General features: G+C 49.8%; 1 protein-coding gene across 1 annotated transcript in view; it reads right to left on the reverse strand.

Moving 5' to 3' along the window:
• Positions 1-4,849: 4,849 nt before the first annotated feature.
• LOC141091889 (prostaglandin reductase 2-like) overlaps positions 4,850-25,269 on the reverse strand; it is a 137,582-nt gene continuing 117,162 nt past the window's right edge. Inside the window, exons 11-12 of the transcript XR_012232610.1 lie at positions 7,249-7,349; positions 4,850-4,985 (exon numbers count right to left, since the gene is read on the reverse strand). The gene's annotated coding sequence lies outside the window, so the exon portion shown is untranslated. The remainder of the gene's footprint in view (positions 4,986-7,248; positions 7,350-25,269) is intronic.

Below are 25,269 nucleotides of genomic sequence, written 5' to 3' on the forward strand. Positions count from 1 at the left end.
GGTACTTTTTGAGGTGGTAGGTTCCCCGCTATGCCCGGTATGGTGCTTGAAGAATTTTTTTAAGTGAGGTAGGGAATGTAGACAACCCGTTGTTAGTTCACGATGATGGCTCCCTTTTGTCACGTTTTCAGTTCATGGCGGTATTCAGACGTTGTCTAGAAAGGGGGGCATTTTGGCAAAATATTATAGCGGACACTTTCGCATCAGAGCAGCTACAGAGGCAGTTAGGAGGGGTCTGGGAGAAGAGACAGTGAAGAGGATCGGGCGCTGGGAGTCAACGAGATTCCGTTCTTATGTTCGCCCATCAATGGTGTAAAAATGGCTTATATTTGTGTGGTTATAGTTTGTGGTCGTATCAATTTAATTTTCTGTTTTGTAGGTACGGGTCAGCTACTTACCTGGATTATGGGCCATTCCTTTGTATTTTGGGCAGCCCTGAGAGCGGACATTCGCCTGAATGGGAGGCAGCTGGGCGGGCCAGGGCGCTAGCGTTGTTAAGGTGGATCGGAAAAAGAGGGATGGTATGGAAGCAATTGGTACCAGAGTATCAAAAGTTCGTCCGGCTTGACTGAGCACCGGATGTGCTGGTGAGACATTTAGGGGGAAATGATTTGGCTAAGCGCACTTGTAGGGAATTACTTAGGGATATAAAATTTGATATGTTGAGGCTTTGGTCCATGTTTCCTAGGTTACTAGTCGTGTGGTCGGATATCATTCCCAGGAAGGTATGGTACAGGGCTAGATCAGTGCAAGGCATAAATAGAGCCAGGATTAAACTGAATAGAGCGGTGTCCCGATTCATGGTTCGTAATGGAGCGATTGTGTATCAGGATCCTGTCAGCGCCGGCGGACTGCTGCAGCTGAACAGGATAACTCACCCAGACTATGGGGTACCCGGGGTCTGATACTGCAGGGAAAATTCTGACACCAGGACCTGCAACACTGAAAGTAGTTTAGCAGCACCAGGACCTCTGATCATGTGACCACAGGGGGCGTGGTTTAGCGTCCTGCTGCTGGAGATGGCAATAGAGTTCTACAACAGGAATCCTGCAGTACAGGCTAGGGAAACTCAGATCAGACAAACGGAGGGTCATTCACAGAGAGGGCGGCGCGGTACCAGGGGGACAAGCAGAGAATAGTCAAAACGGAAGCAATGAATCATGCACAAAGATAGCAATGCAGTACAAGGGGGCAGTCAGAGAATAGTCAGGTCCAAAGCAAAAGAGTCATACATGGGAATATCAGAGCAGTACAAAAGGAACAGGCAGAACTCGTAACAGGGACAGAACCGGATCAAAACCAAACAAGCACAAAGTATCACAGTCACAAAGCACACTAGGGTCACACACTCGGCCAAGGGTCTGAGTATAAGCGACAAGGAGTGAACCCACAATGAGGCTATAAAAAGCCTCCCAGAGTCTGAGTGAGGCTGTCCAGATTAACCTCTGAACTACCTGATCACACAAACACAGCAGATCATGACATTGTGGTACGCCATACAGATTTGGAGTCGGGTGAGGGGGAATTCTGGAGGAAAGACGGTATCCTTCTGAACGCAGTGGGCCTTGATTTATGGTGCTTGGCAATTCAGGAAGCAATTGAAAAAAGCATACGAGTTTGGCGGGACATAAATGTCTGAGGGGGTCAGAGCATTTGTGTCTGTGGCGTGGGGGGGTCCTCGAGGTCGGTGGTGCGAGAAATGGCAGATTGGAGTGGGGGAATCGCAAAGGTCCTGGACTCCCCCTTCGGTGGATCACATGGAATGTAACGGTATGGTGATACCGACAAGTTAATATGGGAGCCGTGGCCAGTTACGGCAGAGTTTGGCCGGTCGAGTCTCTTAAGGTCTCTGAGCTGGTGCTTAACAGCTGGAGACAAGATTCAGCCGGGGGTGGCAAGTTTTGTAGGATATTGATCCGAGGTTGATGCAGTTTGGGGCCTCGAGGATCACCCCTCCCCCTATTTTGGTATTTGTTGTTAAAAATTGTTATACTTTATATTAATAAAAAAGGCTGCTGTGGCCATTTTATCCAATACAATGTCTGGTGATTAATTTATGTGGTACGGCGATGGGTGGGGAGGCTGATCTGGGGTCGGGCAATTGTGTGACATGATAGGTGAGGAGCGAGGACACTGGGATTACGAATACCCACTTGTCATGATCCCAGTGCAGGTTTTTGAGCTGCATGTCAGGGGTTAATGTCTGGAGCTCAGTGCAGGTTTTGACCTGCACACCAGGGGTTAATGATTGTGGCCTCTCTTTGGTTCTGGGAGAGCTTCTTAAACCCCTGGGAAGCTCCAATCCCTGTCAGTTATACTTTTGCCTTTGGCCGAGTGTGGTGACCTATGTGTGCCTGTTCGTTGTTATAGCTTGTTTATATGGTTCTGACCCGGTTCTGTTCCCCGTTGTGAGTTTGCCTGTTGATTCTGTACTGCGCTACCCTCTCTGTGTATGACTCGTTGCCTGTGATCTGACTACTCTTTGCTCGCCCCTCTTGTACCTTGCAGCTATCTCTGTGTATGACTCATTGACTACGTCCTGACTATCCTCCCTGTCTATGCCCCTTGGTAACTTTGTCTCGCCGCTACCCTGCTAGGAGTTCTCTTGCAGCTCCTAACTCTATGGAGTTTAGCTCACGCCCCTAGCAGTCACGTGCTTCAGGTCCTGCTGTTCTGAAGTACGCATCTACTCAGCTGCTGCCCGCTCCACAGGCATCTGAGCACAGTTCGCTTTACTCAGGACACACGCGCTTCCTCAGTGAGCAAGTTCAGTGCGGTGTTCCTGACAGGTATTTTTGGCTTATTACAGGAACCCGAGCATACTCGCCCATCACTAATACAAATATGTCATAAAAGATGACGCACATCACAAATATAGTGTAACCATCATCAGAAATATATATAAGCAGATATGTATAAACATACATATATAATAGTGATGTAATCAGAATATACGGGAGGTATGGTGACTAAATAATGGAGAAGTATACAGGGTTGGGGTAAAAGGTAAATATATTCCCATATATAGCACGGTCAAATATTCAGTGTAGACTCAGGCTGGATGTGAAGACAATGAGTTTAGGACATACTTGGGGGACATCACAGAAAGAGAGAGGATAACAATGCAGCGCTAGCCAATAGGAGAGGGACGCGATGTGTAGTGACACAGGCCTGAACTGGTTAAGTCTGGGAGATTGCCACGACCCGCGTTACGTGACCCGACTGTGTCACAAACTGGGTTGTGACACCAAAGGGCACACATGATGGAGGATGATGAGAGGTGGCCGGGCACCAGATCCGCATGTGCGCTGCCAGGCCGATCTACCAGAGTAGCCTAGCATTCAGAGTTGGGAGAAATGAACAATGTGCATAGTGGGAGTGTAATACTCAAAAAAGGCCACAAGATGGTGCAAAAGAGCATCGTACTAACTGTATATGGCGCAGTGGAGAGAACACATACGTGATATTATGACGTAAGGATATTAATATTGCCACAAATAAGACACATATTAATGATAATATCTATAGTGACTGAAAAACAACATGACATGGAAAATGGTTGATGCATTAATAATAATGTAATATAAATAATGCATTAAATATAATAAAAAGTGTGTAATTTATAAATGTGAGCGATGAATAAAGAAGAGAGAAAAAGAATATTTATAATTTTTACATATCGAAACAAGAAATGATGAGTGAATGAGAATAAGTGACCACAGTGATCAATGTTTATACCCCTCAAAGTGGCATGATGTCATTACATTACATATAGGAATATCAGCGAGTCCACAATGTGAACTGTGTACTTAAATAAGGGGGAGTAATAGGGGTGTGAAAGAGGGGAGAGGGGGAGAACAGGGGGGTGGGGGGAGAGGAGAAGAGTGGAAAGGGGAAGAAGAGGGGAGAAGAGTGGGAGGGGAAGAAGGGGGGAAAGGAAAACGAGTGATGGATGGGGAAGGGAAAACTAAGTATATGTAGAACACAAATATGAAAATGAGTGTAGGGGTCTCACATAAATTGCAACAGAATAAATGGTGTAAGGTGCAAAAAACAAACAGGACATTGTGTAGATGCACAGTAATATATAGATAAAAATACTAATGATTTTATAAACCTTAGGTGGTAAAAATGCGAATATCAGATGGTTCAGAGGGACAGTGATTTGCCATGAGAATGATGTGACCATACATCGCGGTCACTGCCAGAAACTAAGGACACGCAGTCACAGGTGGCCAAACCACAAACACGTGGAGACTAGTGATGAGTGAGTATGCTCGTGTGATCTCCGAGTATTTTGGCGTGCTCGGAGATTTAGTGTTTGTCGATGCAGCTGCATGACTTGCGGCTGCTAGACAGCCTGAATACATGTGAGGATTGCTTGTTTGTTAGGAATTCCACACATGTATTCAGGCTGTCTAGCAGTCGCAAATCATGCAGCTGCGTCGACAAACACTAAATCTCCAATCACGCCAAAATACTCGGAGATCACACGAGCAACGAGTATACTCGCTCATCACTAATGGAGAGTGAATGATGAGTGAATGGCATTAACAACACATAAAAAACATCATCTAAAAAATGAAAGAAAAATATGCTAGGCTGCATGACGAGAGGACATGAAGGAGGAAACCATAAATATACATAGCTAGATGGCGAAGGTGGTCAGAGGAAGGGGCAAAACTAATGTTTTCATTGTGTCCAAGGGGGTGTACTGTATTCAGGGTCCAAATCCATCTGGACCCCCTCTGTCCCAATATTTGGCCGATGTTTCCACCTCTTATAGTACAGATGATTCTATCAATGCCCCTCACTTGGAATCCAGATGAATCACAGTCATGGTGCAGCTTGTAGTGTCTGGGAATGGTTATGGGACAAGTTGGATCATCTTCATTATTTGTTGCATCTATCCCATGTATATGTCCTTGTGCCCATAATGGGGTTCCACTACTTGGACAACCTCTTCTCGCTCTAAATGTTTGCCACTGTGAAAATAAAAACACTTAGGCTGGGGTCACACTTGTGAGTGTCATGCGAGAAACTCCCATCAATAGAAATACATGCAGCCGCACGCTATAGTCCGAGTGCCGGCGGCAGTGACGGGTGTTGAGGCGAGAGACTTACATGAGTCTCTCGCATCACACTCGCAAGTGTGACCCCGGCCTTATACTCCTCTCCTGTATCAGCACCTTTAAAGAAAAATTCCAATAAGTGATCAAAAAGTGATATCTACCCCAAAATGGTATCAATGAACCCCTCAGCTCGCCACACATAAACCAAGCCCTCACTCAGCACTGTCGAGGGAAAAATCAAACTGTAACAGGTCTTGGACAATGGTGATACGTTCAACATTTTGGTTTATTTTTACGAATTTCAAAAAATGTTTTCATTGAATAAATAATCATGCAAGTTTGGTTTTCCTGTAATTGGAGAATCAGGTAGCTTGGCCATTTTACTGCACAATGAATGCCAGAAAATCAAAACCCAGAAATGAATTGCGTGTTTTTTTCTCAATTTATCCCCCTTCTTGTACATTGCAAAGAAAAATAAATGGCGACAATCAAAAGTACAACTCATCCTGCAAAAAACTACCTCATATGGCTTTGATGGCAGGAAAATAAAAATGTTATGGCTCTTGGAAGAAAATGACAAAAAACAATCACAAAAATGATAATGTGCTCAGTTGTAAAGGGGTCAAACAGGAAACTTACTGGGCTGAATAACGGCCATAACTGGGGTAAAATGCTGGGATCAGATGGGTAGTAAATACTTCTTGGTCAGAAAGTGACCTAAGTCCGTACCTCTGACTTCATGGCGCAGGGGATAGAGATGTGTATGGCCGTCCTGTATATTGTACTTATGTGGTCGGCGCTCAGATATTGGAATCTCTCTGGTAGATTTATTACTGCACACATTTCTAGTCTTATGTTATGGTGTCACTTTTTACCTTTATACTGGTGGCTCTGGAATATGACATATAATTTCATGATTAAATCTCTTTCTAATCTGTGCCCAGGAGCAGCGATCTAAAGCGCAGTCGTCTCCCGTAAAAAGATGGACAGCGGCCCGGCGTTTGATGCAAAGGCCTACGTGGACATGATCTTGGACCTGCAGGAAGACTTCATGGACTCTGTTAGTGCCAGGCTCTTTCCTCTATTACATGGCTGTGTACTGTATGTTTGATTTCATCCGTAGCGGATCCAATGCTTTTTACACTCATAGACTTAAATAGAGAAGCTACATCTGACCTACAGAAGAAACTAATGGCCGCGAAGATGCTTCTTGCACGCAGATTCGATCCATGAAAAGAAAGGCCGCTCCTATCAACTAATCGAATCACATTGGTTCTCGTACTGTCCGAGTGATGTCAGTTTCTTCATGGACATTTCTCAGAGCGAAAATCTAATTGTGTGAACTCATCCTTACACTCAGAGGCGGTGACTGTTAGAGGGTCCTGCTAATTTTGCTGTCAAAATGGCAGAAAAATGGCATTACATTTTCCAGACCCCACCACAACTGATGAGGAATTAGGCCCAGATATACGATCCCGTGTAATGTGCAGCAGGGGGCAGATACTTATAGAGGATGACCCGATTGTTATTAAAAATGTCTGTACGAGAAACCACACAAGGCGAGTTCTTGTCGATCTGTTATTAGAAAACAGATAAATTACTAATAATGTTTTTTTCTCATTGCAACAGGTGAGAGAAGATGGATTGCGGCTCACTGAGTATTACGTAAGTGATATGAGCAGAATATATAAAACACAGAGAAAAACACCAATAATATCATTGTGCAGATCTGAGAGCCCAAACATTTCCCAATACAATCTCTGATTTTCCTCTCTTCTTCTATAAGGATCAGATTGCGGACGGATGTGACGACGATGACGGGGTAAGAGCATCATTGGCACCATAGTCTATATAAGTGCTCCCTTACCTGTAGACATCTCTAAACTATAACTCCTAGTATGCAATAATATGGGGAATTCATAAAATTACTGAAATGAATGGGGTTGTTCAGCCCTGGGGTAATTTTCGGCAGAATGTGAACAGTATCTGATGTTCCACTGACCTGATCACTTGTAGGTCAATCACTGACTTTTGGTCACTTGACAAATGCTAGACCCGGCACACGTAGCCGAATCCTGACAGTGTGTTAGGATACAATGATTTCTGAAAATCCCGCCGAGGCTACACAACCTCTTTATAGGATTACAAAAATAGATACAAGGAAACTAACTCTTACCTGTTGTATTGCAGCCGATCTACATGAAGCTAGACGATGGCATCAGGATCCCAGGGGAGGACGTAAGTGATGGGAGGGATGATCCAGCGTGTATCTTCATACTGAACGGACAGGACATGATTTACATTAGCATCATGTAGAGGAAAAAACTGGAAACCTCCTTCTATTTGGTCCTAGTAGTTGTATACAGATCCGCATCACTACACAGCATTTCTCCCTACACACAGTATATGTCAGTATCATCCCATCTCTCAGCTGATGCTTCTTAGCCTCTTGGATTATTACACGTAGGGATCGACTCCAGGTCACAGGCTCTTTGCGCCTGTTTTTTTCCTAGTTTTGTGTGCTCAGCGCCTTTTTTGTTTGCACATAATTCGTTATTTTATTTGTGCCTTTTTGAAGTCTGTTCTGTATGTTATTGCCTTTTTTTTATTTTGTTTTCCGTTTTGTGGATGGAGTCTAGTATTTCCAGATATTTTATCCTGATTCATCAATTTCTGAATTTGCCACAACCTTACTCCAGTCCAACCCTGCTGTATTTTTGAGTAAGTCAGTATTGGGGCAATTTTTGCGACTTTTGGCATCAATAGCTACGAAAAAAAGTTAAAGAAAAAGCCTGTATTTGACTTAATGCCAAATTCACGAATCTCGTGCACCATTTTGATGAGTTTGGTACCAAAAAAGCAACAAATACCACAAGACAAAAAAAAGAAAAGTGACATAACAAAAATGCACATGATGAATCGGGGCAACGATATTTAGTTTTACTTCATTATGTGTATAGGAGGAAGAAACCACCTGCTGCGCCTGGCCCCGTATTCACGCAAGAAGGATCATGAGAAGAGCAAGGGCCAGGATTGCCTCCTTCATGAATGCCCTGTTTAGATAAGTATAGTTAAGTAAGGATATAGTATAGAGTACAAGCATATTTAAAATTTAAAAAGAAAAAAAAAGGTTAAGTATAGGTAAGTAAGGATAAATATATTTAATAAAAGATAAGTGTTGTTAATATAGGCAAGAAAAGATAAGTGGCTAACTAAGTATAAGTATAGGTAAAGTATAGGTATGTTTAAAATTTAATAAAAATAAAAAAGTATAAGTATAGGCACCGTAAGTAAGGATAAACATGTTTAAGAAAAGATAAGCATAGCTAGATATAGGTAAAAAAAGATATGTATAGGTAAAAAAGGATAAGTATAGATAAGAAAGTAAGGGTAAAGTATAAGTATGTTTAAATTCAATAAAATTAAAAAAAAAGGCATGAGAGGATAAGTATATGAAAAAAATGATCAGCATAGGTAAGGATCCAGAAGGGTAGAAGTATTAAAATATAACTTTTACTATGTTAGGATGAAATAGCCACAGGCTAATTAACAAACAAGACAAAAATCCTCATGGGTAATTATCACCTAACAAAATGAGTTGCACTAGTCAGTATTCATGTGCAGTGAGGTACTTGTCATGGTGATTATATATGCTGTACACATTTAAGAAAAGGGACAGTCTCACCAGATCCTGGTAATAGAATGATCCAGGTTACATGATCCTTTGTATGGGAAATAGAAAGGGGTGAGGGTCGCCATTATAAGGAGAGCCACGCGTTTCACCACAGTGTTTTCCAAGGATCAGTTGAGAAGGTGCACGCAGTACTCCCTATGCGCTTCACCAACAATTCTTCAGAGGAGACAGAACCCGGATGGGGAATAAAGTGTCAGCCATAGTGGCTGAGATATACAGTTCCCAGAACCAAGTGTAGGGAGCAGTGCCTGGTCTACAGTATGGCAACTTGCGTTCATTAAAAAAATAATATTACCACGCTTTGAAAAACATCATTTCTGGCACAAGATCCACTGGACCGCAGAGGTAACTTATGACGCTTCCTTGGAGCGCTCATGTCACTTCCGGCGTGCCACCCACAGAAGCGCACAGTATGTCTCCCTACAACTGACACTTTATGCCCCATCCACTCTCTGTCTCCCCTGAAGAATCGAAGGTGAAGCGCTTCATTTGTGAGCACTGCGGGGCACCTTCGCAATTAATCCTTGGAAAACACTGTGGAAAATTTGTGGCTCTCCTACAGCTGCGCCTCTCACCCCTTTCTTTTTCCAATTCAAGAGATCATCTGACCTGGAACATTCTAAGAGTGTGTATACATGTTGCGGATTTTGCTGCAGATCCACAGCAGTTTTGGTCCTGCGGATCCGTAGCAGTTTCAGCTGCGGTGTACAGTACCATTAAAATCAATGGAAATTGAAAACCGCAGTGCACACGGTGCAAATTTTTCCACGCGGATTTGCTGCGGCTTCAAAACCGCAGCATGTCAATTCTTTATGCGAATTCCGCAGCGGTTTAGCACCTGCTCCATGACAGGTGTCAAACCGCAGGGGAAATCCGCAGGATAAACAGCAGAAAAATGGCAGATAAACCGCAGGTCTTTTGACCTGCGGATTTACCTGCGGTTTTTGACAAATCCGTGCGGAAAAATCCGCAGTAGAATCCGCAACGTGTACACACAGCCTAATAGGACACCGCCAGGATCTGGTGAGACTGTTCCTTTTCTTAATTGTGTACAGTATAAGTATAGGCACCGTAAGTAAGGATAAACATGTTTAAGAGAAGATAAGTGTAGCTAAATATAGGTAAAAAAAGATATGTATAGGTAAAAAAGGATAAGTATATATATACTAGCTGAAGAGCCCGGCGCTGCCCGGGCATAGTAACTATCTGTGGTTAGTTATAGCAAATTATAATTATCCTCCATCCCATAGTCCCGTGCCCATATACCCATCATACATATCCACCATCCCATAGTCGAGTGTCCATATACCCATCACAAATCCTTCATCTCATAGTCCCATGCCCATATACCCATCACACATCCTTCATCCCATAGTCCCATGCCCATATACCCATCATACATATCCTTCATCCCATAGTCCCACGCCCATATACCCATCATACATATCCGCCATCCCATAGTCCTGTGCCCATATACCCATCATACATATCCTCCATCCAATAGTCGAGTGCCCATATACCCATCACACATCCTCCATCCCATAGTCCCATGCCCATATACCCATCATACATATCCGCCATCCCATAGTCCCATGCCCATATACCCATCATACATATCCGCCATCCCATAGTCGAGTGTCCATATACCCATCACAAATCCTTCATCTCATAGTCCCATGCCCATATACCCATCACACATCCTCCATCCCATAGTCCCATGCCCATATACCCATCATGCATATTCGCCATCCCATATACCCATCACACATCCTTCATCTCATAGTCCCATGCCCATATACGCATCATACATATCCTCCATCCCATAGTCCCGTGCCCATATACCCATCATACATATCCGCCATCCCATAGTCCCGTGCCCATATACCCGTCATACATATCCTCCATCCCATAGTCCAGTACCAAGATACCCATCACACATCCTCCATCCCATAGTCCAGTGACCATATACCAGTCATACATATCCTCCATCCCATAGTGCAGTGACCATATACCCGTCACACATCCTCCATCCCATAGTCAACCATTATGACATCATAATGAGCGGCGGGGCTTGCAACCTATGACGACATCAGCGTCGCCATGGCAACCATTATGACATCATAATGAGGGGCGGGGCTTGACACACACACACTTTTTCCCCCCATTATGTAGAAAGGGGCAAAATTGTTTGGTAAATTTAAACGCGCGGGCTTAAAATTTCGCCTCACAACATAGCCTAGGACGCTCTCGGGGTCCAGACGTGTGACTGTGCCAAATTTTGTGGCTGTAGCTGCGACGGTGCAGATGCCAATCCCGGACACACACACACCCCACACACACCACACACACCACACACACACCACACACACACCACACACACACACCACACACACACACCACACACACACCACACACACACACCACACACACACACACACCACACACACACACCACACACACACCACACACACACCACACTTTGAGCTTTATATATTAGATACAGTATATATAGAAGCATCACTCTGTCCGAAGCCTTTATAGACAGAAGAAGGCATCCAGCGGTTACAGGTAAGAGGAGTGTGTATGGCGCCGGAGATCGCGGTACGCGTAGACACTGAATGCATACTGTGATCTCCGGCACCATACTTACCTGACAGGGAGGAGTATTGCCGCGGCTCTTCTCTTCTCGCCGGAGATCGGGGCAGGAGTGCGGCGGCAGAATCACACATGAGCATAGCGCTATCCGGCGCTATTTTACTGAAGACACATTTGCAGTGTGTCTTCAGCAATATGGCGCCGGACAGCACGGTATGGGCATGCGCATACTCCGGTGCCACACTCCTCCCCCGGCCTCCGGCAGAACGGGACAGCGCTGGAGCACAGGGAAAACAGATGAGTATAAATGGGGTTTTTTCGTATGTGTGCAGTTTAATAGGGGTGAGGGGGACCATACATATCAGGATAGGGGGGTGAGAGGTAGCATGCATACAAGGATAGGGGGTGATGGGACCATGCATACCAGGAAAGGGGGGTGATTGGACCATGCATACCAGGAAAGGGGGGTGAGAGGACAATGTATACTAGGATGGGGGGGTGAGAGGACCATGCATATCAGGATTGGGGGTGATGAGACCATGCATACCAGGATAGGGGGTGAGGGGAGCATGCATACCAGGATTGGGGGGATGAGAGGACCATGCATACCAGGATTGGGGATGAGGGGACAAAGCTTACCAGGATTGGTGGGTAAGGGGGTACCATATATCCTACAATAGGGATGGGGGGGACCATGCATACCAGGATGGAGAGTGAGGGGGCCATGCATACCAGGATTGGGGGGTGAGGGGACCATGCATACCATGATAGGGATGAGGGGGTACCATATATTCCAGAATTGAGGGGTGAGGGAACCATGAATACCAGGATATGGATGAGGGGGTACCATGCATACCAGGATTTGGATGAGGGGGTATCATGCATACCAGGATTGCAGGGTGAGGGGACCATTCATACCAGGATAGGGGGGTGAGAAGACCATGCATACCAGGATAGGGGGGGTGAGAAGACCATGCATACCAGGATAGGGGGGTGAGAAGACCATGCATACCAGGATAGGGGGGTGAGGGGACAATGCATACCAGGATTGGGGGTGAGGAGACCATGCATACCATGATAGGGACCATGCATATCAGGATAGTGGGGGTGAGAGGACCATGCATACCAGGATAGGGGGGGGGTGAAGGGTACCATACATACCAGGATTGGGGATGAGGGGGGACCATGCATACCAGGATTGGGGGGGTGAGGGGACTATGCATACCAGGATTGTGGGGTGAGGGGACCATGCATACGATAGGGATGAGGGGGAGTGAGGGAACCATGAATACAAAGATATGGATGAGGGGTACCATGCATACCAGGATAGGGATGAGGGGGTACCATGCATACCAGGATTGGGGAGGTGAGGGGACCATGCATACCAGGATTGGGGGTGAGGGGACCATGCATATCAGGAAAGTGGGTGAGAGGACCATGCATATCAGGATAGGGGGTTGAGAAGACTATGCATACCATGATAGGGACCATGCATATCAGGATAGTGGGGGTGAGAGGACCATGCATACCAGGATAGGGGGGGGTGAAGGGTACCATACATACCAGGATTGGGGATGAGGGGGGACCATGCATACCAGGATTGGGGGAGTGAGGGGACTATGCATACCAGGATTGTGGGGTGAGGGGACCATGCATACGATAGGGATGAGGGGGAGTGAGGGAACCATGAATACAAAGATATGGATGAGGGGTACCATGCATACCAGGATAGGGATGAGGGGTACCATGCATACCAGGATTGGGGAGGTGAGGGGACCATGCATACCAGGATTGGGGGATGAGGGGTACCATGCATACCAGGATTGGGGGTGAGGGGACCATGCATATCAGGAAAGTGGGTGAGAGGACCATGCATATCAGGATAGGGGGTTGAGAAGACCATGCATACCAGGATAGGGGGGTGAGGGGACAATGCATACCAGGATTGGGGGTTAGGAGACCATGCATACCATGATAGGGATGAGGGGGTCCTATGCATACCAGGATTGGGGGGGTGAGGGAACCATGAATACCATGATAGGGATGAGGGGGTACCATGCATACCAGGATTGCGGGGTGAGGGGACAATGCATACCAGGATGAGGAATGGGGTGCCATGCATTCCATGATTGGACCATGCATATCAGGATAGTGGGGGTGAGAGGACCATGCATACCAGGATTGGGGATGAGGGGGGGACCATGCATACTAGGATTGGGGGGTGAGGGGACCATGAATACCAGGATATGGATGAGGGGTACCATGCATACCAGGATAGGGATGAGGGGGTACCATGCATACCAGGATAGGGATGAGGGGGTACCATGCATACCAGGATAGGGATGAGGGGGTACCATGCATATCAGGATTGGGGGGGTGAGGGCACCATGCATACCAGGATTGGGGGTGAGGGGACCATGCATATCAGGAAAGTGGGGTGAGAAGACCATGCATACCAGGATAGGGGGGTGAGAGGACCATGCATGCCAGGATAGGGGGGTGAGAGGACAATGCATACCAGGATAGGGGGGTGGGGGGACCATGCATATCAGGATTGGGGGTGAGGGGACCATGCATATCAGGATTGAGGGTGAGGGGACCATGCATATCAGGATTGAGGGTGAGGGGACCATACATACCAGGATGGGGGTGAGAGGACCATGCATACCAGGATAGGGGGGGTGAGAGGACCATGCATACCAGAATTGGGGGGTGAGGGGGCCATGCATGCCAGGATTGGGGGATGAGGGGTACCATGCATACCAGGATTAGTGGGTGAGGGGGTACCACACATCCTGCGAGAGAGGTGAGGGGGGACCATGCATACCGCGATTGGGTGAGGGGACCATGCATACCAAGATTGGGGGGGTGAGGGAACCATGCATTCCAGGATTGTTGGGTGAGAGGACTATGCATACCAGGATTGGGGGATGAGGGAACCATGAATACCAGGATATGGATGAGGGGGTACCATGCATACCATAATAGAGATGAGAGGGTACCATGCATACCAAGATGAGGAATGGGGTGCCATGCATAACAGGATTTGGGGTGAGGGGACCATGCATATCAGGATAGTGGGGTTGAGAGGACTATGCATACCAGGAAAGGGGAGTGAGGGGACCATGCATACCAGGACTGGGGGGTGAAGGGGCCATGCATACCAGGATAGGGGATGAGGGTGCACCATGCATACTAGGAAAGGGGGGTTAGGGATAATATGCATATCAAGATAGGGGGGTGAGGGGACCATGCATACCAGGATTGGGGGGTGAGGGGACCATGCTATACCAGGATTAGGGGGTGAGGGGACCATGCATATCAGGATGGGGTGTGAGAGGACCATGCATACCAGGAAAGGGGGTGAGAGGACCATGCAAACCAGGATAGGGGGGTGAGAAGACCATGCATTCCAGGATAGGGGGTTGAGGGGATAATGCATACCAGGATTGGGGGGGGTGAGAGAACCATGAATACTATGATAGGGATGAGAGGGTACCATGCATACCAGAATTGCGAGGTGAGGGGACCATGCATACCAGGATGAGGAATGGGGTGCCATGCATACCAGGAAAGGGGGGTGAAGGGACCATGCATACCAGGATTGAGGGGGTGAAGGGGCAATGCATACCATGATAGAGATGAGGGGGTACCATACATACCAGGATTGGGGGTGAGGGAACCATGCATACCAGGATAGGGGGTGAGAGGACCATGCATACCAGGATAGGGGGGTGGGGGGACCATGCATACCAGGAGGGGGGTGGGGGGACCATGCATACCAGGATAGGGGGGTGAGGGGGCCACGCATACCAGAATTAGGGGATGAGGGCTACCATGTATATCAGGATAGGGGGTGAGGGGTACCATACATACCAGGATTGTGGGATGAGGGGTACCATGCATATCAGGATTGGGGATGAGGAGAACATGCATACAGGATTGGCGGGTGAGGGGGTACCATAAATCCTACGAGAGAGATGAGGGGGGACCATGAATACCGCGATTGGGAGGTGAGGGGACCATGCATACCAGGATTGGGGTGTGAGGGGACCATACATACCAGGATAGGGATGAGGACCAGAATTGGGAGGTAAGGGGTGCCATGTATGCCAGGATTGGGGATCAAGGGACCATGCATACCAGGATTGGGGGGTGAGGGGGTACCATACCTCCTATGATAGGGATGAGGGGGGACCATGTATACCAGGATTGGGGGTTGAGGGGACCATGCATACCATGATAGGGATGAGAGGGTACCATGCATACCAAGTGTGGGGGGGTGAGGGAACCATGAATACCAGGATATCGATGAGCAGGTACAATGCATACCAGGATTGGGGGGTGAGGGGACCATACATACCATGATAGGGGGGTGAGGGGGTACCATACATCCTACGATAGGGATGAGGGGGGACCATGCATACCATGATTGGGGGTGAGGGAACCATGCATTCCAGGATTGGGGGTGAGGGAACCATGCATTCCAGGATTGTTGGGTGAGAGGACTATGCATTCCAGGATTGGGCAGGGAGGGGACCAGGCATACCATGATAGAGATGAGAGGGTACCATGCATACCAGGGTTGGGGGGTGAGGGAACCATGAATACCAGGATATGGGGGGTGAGGGGACCATGCATACCAGGATTGGGGGGTGAGGGGACCATGCATTCCAGGATTGGGGGGTGAGGGGACCATGCATTCCAGGATTGTTGGGTGAGAGGACTATGCATTCCAGGATTGGGCAGTGAGGGGACCAGGCATACCATGATAGAGAAGAGGATACCATGCATACCAGGGTTGGGGGGTGAGGGAACCATGAATACCAGGATATGGATGAGGGGGTACCATGCATACCATGATAGGGATGAGAAAGTACCATGCATACCAGGATTGGGGGTGAGGGAAACATGAACACCAGGATTTGGATGAGGGGGTACCATACATACCAGGATTGGGGGGTGAGGGGAACATGCATACCAGGATGAGGAATGGGGTGCCATTCATAACAGGATTGGAGGGTGAGGGGACCAGGCATATCAGGATAGGGGTGTGAGGGGTAGCATGTATACCAGGATAGGGGGGTGAGAGGACGATGCAAAACAGGATAGTGGGGTGAGAGGACCATTCATACCAGGATTGGGGGTGAGAGGGCTAAGCATATCAAGATTGGGGGATGAGGGGTACTATGCATACCAGGATATCGATGAGCAAGTACCATGCATACCAGGATTGGTGGGTGAGGGGACCATACATACCAGGATAGGGATGAGGACCAGAAATGGGAAGTAATGGGTGCCATGTATACCAGGATTGGGGATGAGGGGACCATGCATACCAGGATTGGGGGGTGAAGGGACCATGCATACCAGGATTGGGGGGTGAGGGGACCATGCATACCAGGATTGGGGGGTGAGGGGACCATGCATGTCATGATGGGGATGAGAGAGGGTACAATGCATACCAAGATTGGGGGGTGAGGGAACCATACATACCAGGATAGGGATGAGGGGGGTACCATGCATACCAGGATAGGGAGGTGAGGGGACCTTGCATACCAGGATTGGGGGTGAGAGGGCCATGCATACCAGGATAGGGGGGTGAGGGGACCATGCATACCACAATTGGTAGGTAAGGTGTGCCATGTATACCAGGAGTGGGGATGAGGGGGCCATGCATACCAGGATTGTGGGGTGAGGGGACCATGCATACCAGGATTGTGGGGTGAGGGCACCATGCATACCAGGATTTTGGGGTGAGGGGACCATGCATACCTAGGATTGGGGGTGAGGGGACCATGCATACCAGAATTGGGAGGTAAGGGGTGCCATCTATACCAGGATTGGGGATGAGGGGACCATGCATACCAGGATTGGGGCTGATGGGACCATGCATACCAGGAAAGGGGAGTGAGGGGACCATGCATACCAGGATTGGGGGCTGAAGGGCCATGCATATCAGGATGGGGTGTGAGAGGACCATGCATACCAGGAAAGGGGGTGAGAGGACCATGCAAACCAGGATAGGGGGGTGAGAAGACCATGCATACCAGGATAGTGGGTTGAGGGGACAATGCATACCAGGATTGGGGGGGTGAGAGAACCATGAATACCATGATAGGGATGAGAGGGTACCATGCATACCAGAATTGCGGGGTGAGGGGACCATGCATACCAGGATGAGGAATGGTGTGCCATGCATACCAGGAAAGGGGGGTGAAGGGACCATGCATACCAGGATTGGGGGGGTGAAGGAGCAATGCATACCAGGATTGGGGATGAGGGTGTACCATGCATACCAGGATAGGGGGGTGAGGATACCATACATACCAGGATTGGTGATGAGGGGGGACCCATGCATATTAGGATTGGGGGGTGAGGGGACCATGCATACCAGGATTGGGGGGTGAGGGGACCATGCATACCATGATAGAGATGAGGGGGTACCATGCATACCAGGATTGGGGGTGAGGGAACCATGCATACCAGGATAGGGGGTGAGAGGACCATGCATGCCATGATAGGGGGGTGAGAGGACCATGCATACCAGAATGAGGAATGGGGTGCCATGCATACCAGGATTGGGGGTTGAGGGGGCTATGCATAACAGGATTGGGGGATGAGGGGTACCATTGCATACCAGGATATCGATGAGCAGGTACCATACATACCAGGATAGGGATGAGGACTAGAATTGGGAGGTAAGGGGTGCCATGTATGCCAGGATTGGGGATCAGGGGACCATGCATACCAGGATTGGGGGGTGATGGGGTACCATACCTCCTATGATAGGGATGAGGGGGGACCATGTATACCAGGATTGGGGGTTGAGGGGACCATGCATACCAGGATTGGGGGGGGGTGAGGGGACCATGCATACTATGATAGGGATGAGAGGGTACCATGCATACCAAGTGTGGGGGGGTGAGGGAACCATGAATACCAAGATATCGATGAGCAGGTACAATGCATACCAGGACTGGGGGGTGAGGGGACCATACATACCATGATAGGGGGGTGAGGGGGTACCATACATCCTACGATAGGGATGAGGGGGGACCATGCATACCATGATTGGGGAGTGAGGGGACCATGCACACCAGGATTGAGGTTGAGGGCACCATGCACACCAGGATTGGGGTGTGAGGGGACCATGCATACCAGGATTGGGGGGTGAGGGGACCATGCATTCAAGGATTGGGGGGTGAGGGGACCATGAATACCAGGATACGGGGGGGGAGGGGACCATGCATACCAGGATTGGGGGGTGAGGGGACCATGCATACCTGGATTGGGGGGTGAGGGAACCATGCATTTCAGGATTGTTGGGTGAGAGGACTATGCATTCCAGGATTGGGCAGTGAGGGGACCAGGCATACCATGATAGAGATGAGAGGGAACCATGCATACCAGGAAGGGGGGTGAAGGAACCATGCATACCAGAATTGGGGGGTGAGGGGGTACCATAGATCCTACGATAGGGATGAGGGGGGACCATGCATACCATGATTGGGGGTGAGGGAACCATGCCTTCCAGGATTGGGGGTGAGGGAACCATGCATTCCAGGATTGTTTGGTGAGAGGACTATGCATTCCAGGATTGGGCAGTGAGGGGACCAGGCATACCATGATAGAGATGAGAGGGTACCATGCATACCAGGGTTGGGGGGTGAGGGAACCATGCATACCAGGAAGGGGGGTGAAGGAACCATGCATACCAGAATTGGGGGGTGAGGGGGTACCATACATCCTACGATAGGGATGAGGGGGGACCATGCATACCATGATTGGGGCGTGAGGGGACCATGCACACCAGGATTGAGGTTGAGGGCACCATGCATACCAGGATTGGGGGTTGAGAGCACCATGCACACCAGGATTGGGGTGTGAGGGGACCATGCATACCACATTTGGGGGGTGAGGGGACTATGCATACCAGGATTGGCGATTGAGGGGACCATGCATTCAAGGATTGGGGGGTGAGGGGACCATGCATTCCAGGATTGGGAGGTGAGGGAACCATGCATTCCAGGATTTTTGGGTGAGAAGACTATGCATTCCAGGATTGGGCAGGGAGGGGACCAGGCATACCATGATAGAGATCAGAGGGTGCCATGCATACCAGGGTTGGGGGGTGAGGGAACCACGAATACCAGGATATGGGGGGTGAGGGGACCATGCATACCAGGATATGGGGGGTGAGAGGACCATGCATACCAGGATAGGGGGGTGAGAGGACCATGCATACCAGAATTGGGGGGTGAGGGGGCCATGCATGCCAGGATTGGGGGATGAGGGCTACCATGTATACCAGGATAGGGGATGAGGGGTACCATACATACAAAGATTGGGGGATGAGGGGTACCATGCATACCAGGATTGGCGGGTGAGGGGGTACCATACATCCTACGAGAGAGATGAGTGGGGACCATGCATACCGCGATTGGGGGGTAAGGGGACCATGCATTCCAGGATTGTTGGGTGAGAGGACTATGCATACCAGGATTGGGGGGTGAGGGAACCATGAATACCAGGATATGGATGAGGGGGTACCTTGCATACCAGGATGAGGAATGGGGTGCCATGCATAACAGGATTTGGGGTGAGGGGACCATGCATATCAGGATAGTGGGGATGAGAGGACCATGCATACCAGGAAAGGGGAGTGAGGGGACCATGCATACCAGGATTGGGGGGTGAAGGACCATGCATACCAGGATTGGGGATGAGGGTGCACCATACATATACATACTAGGAAAGGGGGGTTAGGGATACCATGCATATCAAGATAGGGGGGTGAGGGGACCATGCTATACCAGGATATGCATGGTGAGGGGACTATGCATATCAGGATGGGGTGTGAGAGGACCATGCATACCAGGAAAGGGGGTGAGAGGACCATGCAAATCAGGATAGGGGGGTGAGAAGATCATGCATACCAGGATTGTGGTTTGAGGGGACAATGCATACCAGGATTGGGGGGGTGAGAGAACCATGAATACCATGATAGGGATGAGAGGGTACCATGCATACCAGAATTGCGGGGTGAGGGGACCATGCATACCAGGATGAAGAATGGGGTGCCATGCATACCAGGAAAGGGGGGTGAGGGAACCATGCATACCAGGATAGGGGGTAAGAGGACCATGCATGTCAGGATAGGGGGGGTGAGAGGACCATGCATACCAGGATGAGGAATGGGGTGCCATGCATACCAGGATTGGGGGATGAGGGGTACCATGCATACCAGGATATCGATGAGCAGGTACCATACATACCAGGATTGGGGTGTGAGGGGACCATACATACCAGGATAGGGATGAGGACCAGAATTGGGAGGTAAGGGGTGCCATGTATGCCAGGATTGGGGATCAAGGGACCATGCATACCAGGATTGGGGGGTGAGGGGGTACCATACCTCCTATGATAGGGATGAGGGGGGACCATGTATACCAGGATTGGGGGTTGAGGGGACCATGCATACCATGATAGGGATGAGAGGGTACCTTGCATACCAAGTGTGGGGGGGTGAGGGAACCATGAATACCAGGATATCGATGAGCAGGTACAATGCATACCAGGATTGGGGGGTGAGGGGACCATACATACCATGATAGGGGGGTGAGGGGGTACCATACATCCTACGATAGGGATGAGGGGGGACCATGCATACCATGATTGGGGGGTGAGGGGACCATGCACACCAGGATTGAGGTTGAGGGCACCATGCATACCAGGATTGGGGGTTGAGAGCACCATGCACACTAGGATTGGGGTGTGAGGGGACCATGCATACCAGGATTGGGGGGTGAGGGGACCATGCATACCAGGATTGGGGGGTGAGGGGACCATGCATTCAAGGATTGGGGGGTGAGGGGACCATGAATACCAGGATACGGGGGGGAGGGGACCATGCATACCTGGACTGGGGGGGTGAGGGGACCATGCATACCAAGATTGGGGGGTGAGGGAACCATGCATTCCAGGATTGTTGGGTGAGAGGACTATGCATACCAGGATTGGGGGGTGAGGGAACCATGAATACCAGGATATGGATGAGGGGGTACCATGCATACCATAATAGGGATGAGAGGGTACCATGCATACCAAGATGAGGAATGGGGTGCCATGCATAACAGGATTTGGGGTGAGGGGACCATGCATATCAGGATAGTGGGGTTGAGAGGACTATGCATACCAGGAAAGGGGAGTGAGGGGACCATGCATACCAGGACTAGGGGTGAAGGGGCCATGCATACCAGGATAGGGGATGAGGGTGCACCATGCATACTAGGAAAGGGGGGTTAGGGATAATATGAATATCAAGATAGGGGGGTGAGGGGACCATGCATACCAGGATTGGGGGGTGAGGGGACCATGCTATACCAGGATTAGGGGGTGAGGGGACCATGCATATCAGGATGGGGTGTGAGAGGACCATGCAAACCAGGATAGGGGGGTGAGAAGACCATGCATACCAGGATAGGGGGTTGAGGGGATAATGCATACCAGGATTGGGGGGGTGAGAGAACCATGAATACCACGATAGGGATGAGAGGGTACCATGCATACCAGAATTGCGAGGTGAGGGGACCATGCATACCAGGATGAGGAATGGGGTGCCATGCATACCAGGAAAGGGGGGTGAAGGGACCATGCATACCAGGATTGAGGGGGTGAAGGGGCAATGCATACCAGGATTGGGGATGAGGGTGTACCATGCATACCAGGATAGGGGGGTGAGGGTACCATACATACCAGGATTGGGGATGAGGGGGGGACCATGCATATTAGGATTGGGGGGTTAGGGAACCATGCATACCAGGATTGGGGGGTGAGGGGACCATTCATACCATGATAGAGATGAGGGGGTACCATGCATACCAGGATTGGGGGTGAGGGAACCATGCATACCAGGATAGGGGGGTGGGGGGACCATGCATACCAGGATAGGGGGGTGAGAGGACCATGCATACCAGGATAGGGGGGGGACCATGCATACCAGAATTGGGGGGTGAGGGGGCCACGCATACCAGAATTAGGGGATGAAGGCTACCATGTATATCAGGATAGGGGGTGAGGGGCACCATACATACCAGGATTGTGGGATGAGGGGTACCATGCATACCAGGATTGGGGATGAGGAGACCATGCATACAGGATTGGCGGGTGAGGGGGTAACATAAATCCTACGAGAGAGATGAGGGGGGACCATGAATACCGCGATTGGGAGGTGAGGGGACCATGCATACCAAGATTGAGGGGGTGAGGGAACCATGCATTCGAGGATTGTTGGGTGAGGGTGTACCATATCTCCTATGATAGGGATGAGGGGGGACCATGTATACCAGGATTGGGGGTTGACCATGCATACCATGATAGGGATGAGAGGGTACCATGCATACCAAGTGTGGGGGGGTGAGGGAACCATGAATACCAGGATATCGATGAGCAGGTACAATGCATACCAGGATTGGGGGGTGAGGGGACCATACATACCATGATAGGGGGGTGAGGGGGTACCATACATCCTACGATAGGGATGAGGGGGGACCATGCATACCATGATTGGGGGTGAGGGAACCATGCATTCCAGGATTGGGGGTGAGGGAACCATGAATACCAGGATATGGATGAGGGGGTACCATGCATATCAGGATTGCGGGTGAGGGGGCCATGCATACCAGGAAGGGGGGTGAAGGAACCATGCATACCAGAATTGGGGGGTGAGGGGGTACCATACATCCTACGATAGGGATGAGGGGGGACCATGCATACCATGATTGGGGGTGAGGGAACCATGCATTCCAGGATTGGGGGTGAGGGAACCATGCATTCCAGGATTGTTGGGTGAGAGGACTATACATTCCAGGATTGGGCAGGGAGGGGACCAGGCATACCATGATAGAGATGAGAGGGTACCATGCATACCAGGGTTGGGGGGTGAGGGAACCATGAATACCAGGATATGGGGGGTGAGGGGACCATGCATACCTGGACTGGGGGGTGAGGGGACCATGCATACCAGGATTGGGGGGTGAGGGGACCATGCATTCCAGGATTGGGGGGTGAGGGAACCATGCATTCCAGGATTGTTGGGTGAGAGGACTATGCATTCCAGGATTGGGCAGTGAGGGGACCAGGCATATCATGATAGAGAAGAGGGTACCATGCATACCAGGGTTGGGGGGTGAGGGAACCATGAATACCAGGATATGGATGAGGGGGTACCATGCATACCATGATAGGGATGAGAAAGTACCATGCATACCAGGATTGGGGGTGAGGGAAACATGAACACCAGGATTTGGATGAGGGGGTACCATACATACCAGGATTGGGGGGTGAGGGGAACATGCATACCAGGATAAGGAATGGGGTGCCATTCATAACAGGATTGGGGGGTGAGGGGACCAGGCATATCAGGATAGGGGTGTGAGGGGTAGCATGTATACCAGGATAGGGGGGTGAGAGGACAATGCAAAACAGGATAGTGGGGTGAGAGGACCATTCATACCAGGATTGGGGGTGAGAGGGCTAAGCATATCAAGATTGGGGGATGAGGGGTACTATGCATACCAGGATATCGATGAGCAGGTACCATGCATACCAGGATTGGGGGGTGAGGGGACCATACATACCAGGATAGGGATGAGGACCAGAAATGGGAAGTAATGGGTGCCATGTATACCAGGATTGGGGATGAGGGGACCATGCATACCAGGATTGGGGGGTGAAGGGGCCATGCATACCAGGATTGGGGGGTGAGGGGACCATGCATGCCATGATGGGGATGAGAGAGGGTACAATGCATACCAAGATTGGGGGGTGAGGGAACCATACATACCAGGATAGGGATGAGGGGGGTACCATGCATACCAGGATAGGGAGGTGAGGGGACCTTGCATACTAGGATTGGAGGTGAGAGGGCCATGCATACCAGGATAGGGGGGTGAGGGGACCATGCATACCACAATTGGTAGGTAAGGTGTGCCATGTATACCAGGAGTGGGGATGAGGGGGCCATGCATACCAGGATTGTGGGGTGAGGGGACCATGCATACCAGGATTGTGGGGTGAGGGCACCATGCATACCAGGATTTTGGGGTGAGGGCACCATGCATACCAAGGATTGGGGGTGAGGGGACCATGCATACCAGAATTGGGAGGTAAGGGGTGCCATCTATACCAGGATTGGGGATGAGGGGACCATGCATACCAGGATTGGGGATGATGGGACCATGCATACCAGGAAAGGGGAGTGAGGGGACCATGCATACCAGGATTGGGGGCTGAAGGGCCATGCATACCAGGATTGGGGGATGAGGGTGCACCATACATATACATACTAGGAAAGGGGGGTTAGGGATACCATGCATATCAAGATTGGGGAGGTGAGGGGACCATGCATACCAGGATTGGGGGTGAGGGGACCATGCATATCAGGAAAGTGGGTGAGAGGACCATGCATATCAGGATAGGGGGTTGAGAAGACTATGCATACCATGATAGGGACCATGCATATCAGGATAGTGGGGGTGAGAGGACCATGCATACCAGGATAGGGGGGGGTGAAGGGTACCATACATACCAGGATTGGGGATGAGGGGGGACCATGCATACCAGGATTGGGGGAGTGAGGGGACTATGCATACCAGGATTGTGGGGTGAGTGGACCATGCATACGATAGGGATGAGGGGGAGTGAGGGAACCATGAATACAAAGATATGGATGAGGGGTACCATGCATACCAGGATAGGGATAAGGGGTACCATGCATACCAGGATTGGGGAGGTGAGGGGACCATGCATACCAGGATTGGGGGATGAGGGGTACCATGCATACCAGGATTGGGGGTGAGGGGACCATGCATATCAGGAAAGTGGGTGAGAGGACCATGCATATCA

The sequence above is a fragment of the Dendrobates tinctorius genome, unplaced genomic scaffold (genome assembly GCF_039654945.1).
Source record: "Dendrobates tinctorius isolate UK_male_01 unplaced genomic scaffold, ASM3965494v1 ptg000057l, whole genome shotgun sequence".
NCBI lineage: Eukaryota > Metazoa > Chordata > Amphibia > Anura > Dendrobatidae > Dendrobates > Dendrobates tinctorius.